A 3,004-nucleotide genomic window follows, 5' to 3' on the forward strand; every position below is an offset into this window, starting at 1 on the left:
CCATTTTACTATCAACTTCCTATATAGCCTAATTAACATTGATGTTGACTGTATATGTCATAACCATGAAAGTGACGACGTATAGTCGCCATTCTCTAGAAAAGTACAATTTGTGTGTGTGTGTGTGTGTGTGTGTGTGTGTGTGTGTGTGTGTGTGTGTGTGTGTGAGTGAGAGAGAGAGAGAGAGGGGAGGGGGGAGTTGGCCGAAAATTTGAATTTCTGAATGATATTTTTCATAAATGAATGTCGGGTTATCCGTGCGACTGCAACTGGTCTGTGGCTCCACTCCGGTGATTGGTGGTATCTTGGCAGAACTACCAGTCAATCCCCTATCAGGAAGAAACTGCACAACATGATCATCTTAGTCGTGTGATCCATCGTGTAAGGAAATAAACAATTGGGTGTTCGTGAACAAGCTCTGTCTTGTCGATCATCATCGCAAGCCCAAGTTAGCATTTAGGTGTGGGCCCAAACAGCCAGAAAGGAAAAGATAAACTAAAATGGGTAATTAGTGGCACCAATTTTGCTAAATTGGACAAAAATGTGAAAAGCACTTCTAAATGAGGCATTTTGTCACAACCATGAAACTAGGGGATAAAAAGTGAAATCCGCTCATTTTTTTTATTTTGAATGCTGAATATTGGTTTTTGTGAAAATGAATTTTTGGCATAAATCAAATGATGCCAAAAATGACTTTCGTCCGCTCTATATATAAAGCAACAATCAACATAGAACTCAGTGCAACAAACCACACACCCAAGAGAAGATACATAGGTGCCAAAATACAACTACAACACCCCAACCAAAGCCATGAAGGCAAAACATGAACAATAAGGAACGTTATGAAGTCGATGGAGCCCTTAACCGAGCCAACAACAAAGAGGCAAAGGTGATAGCCGGCGAACTGAGAGTGCCAAGGCGGTGCCTTCAGGAAGATTACACCTCTAGAGTGCCGCAATCTCCCAATCCAAAGGATCAAGATTTTTCACGCGAAGCACCCAAACGATCAATACAAGGATAGTTTGTTCCATGAGCACACTAACCAATTATATTGTTCACATTTAATTTCTGCAAAAGAAATGCTCACATTTACATATGAGAGGTAATATCATGGACTATGGCTCCAATAGGGGACTTATCAAAACCTAAACCCTTGACCTTATTGATCAGTGATATGCAATCAGATGCTACCATGATCTTCCGTATGCCAAGGTTATTGGCAAGGATTAAGGCTTGACGAAGTATATATATTTTCAAAATTGATAAAAAATAAATGTTGAAGAAATCCTTTAAAAGTTGATGAATTTGATTTAAAATTAATGAGCTTTTTTCAAAATTAATGTATTGATTTTTCAAATTCGATGAGAGCAGCTCAGCTAGCGCACACACAGTTAGGGTCAGAGCCACCTCATCTCCATCGAAACTCTATACAACCCATGGACCTTTTGTTAGGTGTATGTGGCCCATCAGTTATATCATCCTTTGCGTGATGGCTGGCCCATTCGGCTATCATTTTCCTCACATGGTGATGGACAAAGACATGATGGCTGGCCCATTTGGCTATCATTTTCCTCACATGGTGATGGACAGAGACATGATGGCTGGCCCACTTGGCTATCGCTGGAAGCGTCCGCAGTTATGGCCCGGCCCGTTTTCGGGTTTTCGCTCGCATGCTTCCTGTGTTCGTTTTGGGCAAATCATATTCGGCGCTGCTGTCGCGGGTTAACGTGCATTTTGTTAACAGGCGCCTGTAGCGCACACCACCTCCCGCCAGCTGGGCCGACCCGTTTAATTTTTCTTCTCATTTGTTAAATCGCAAAAACAATGCGCTTCTGATGAATCAAACTAGAGACCCCCCTCATGTTACCACGCGTTTACCAACCCTCCACCAGGCTGGATATCATAAGAAGCAACGTTTCCCTTCTTTTATTCTTTCCTTTTTTGCTTTTCTTTTTCTTTTTCTTTTTTGTCTTTTTTCCATTCCTTTTGAATTAGGATGTACTTTTTGCAAAATTGATGAAATTTTTATAAATTTGATGAACTTTTTTTCAAATCCACTGAATATTTTTCAGATTCGATGAACTTTTTTCAATTATGATGATATTTTTCAAATTCGATGAACTTTAAAAAAAATTGAAATCGAATGAACTTTTTCCAAAATCGATGAACTTTAATTGAAGATCAATGCACCTTTTCCCACTTTGTGAGTTTTATCTTTTAAATTCATCAACCTTTTTTCAACCAGTGATCTTTCTTTTGTGAACGATTTTTTAATTCCTACTTTTAAAAAAAACTTACACATATCTTTTGAATTGTCAATGGTCAACTGGCTAGACCGGTCAATTGGTGAAACTTTTTCCCATAATAGTGAACTTGTTTTATTTTTTCAAATAGTGCCGCTAGAATAGTTCTTAAGCATTGCACGCTGCAATTAATCACTAGTAGGCGAATGGTGCTCGACTCCCCGCGTCGTACTCCTTTTTTTGGTGGTTTTTGCGCTACAGTATTTCTGTGCACTACGGGCCGGCCCACTAGTTCTCCTGTGAACGCCAGTTCGCTTCAGAGGTGCTTAAGGCGCCGGCTAGGACCTCCCCTCGTTCTTTCATGGTGGTTATTTTTTTTCTTGTCACTGTTGTTACGTTGGGTCGTCGCCGAACTGTCTGATTATATCGGGTTTTTTTTTCTGTTGTTTTCTTTCTTATGATTTTCTTCATTTCTTCACTATTTTTTAGGGGTTTCCATTTTCTTCTTTTTTATCACTGGGTTTCTTTGTTTCTTTCTCAATTTTACTTTTTTTGTTTGTTTTTTGTTTGTATCTTTCTCGGTTTTTTGCTTGCTTTTTTCTTTCTTTTTATTTGGTTTTGTTTTTTTCTTGCTCGTTTTCATTGGTTTTCCTTGTTTTCTAATACACGATCTACATTTTTCCTTAAAATACATGTTTTGAACACTTTTTTGAATACATGGTCAACAGTTAAAAAATATATGGTGAACATTTTTTAAATAC

Source organism: Triticum dicoccoides, chromosome 5B (genome assembly GCF_002162155.2).
Source record: "Triticum dicoccoides isolate Atlit2015 ecotype Zavitan chromosome 5B, WEW_v2.0, whole genome shotgun sequence".
Lineage (NCBI taxonomy): Eukaryota > Viridiplantae > Streptophyta > Magnoliopsida > Poales > Poaceae > Triticum > Triticum dicoccoides.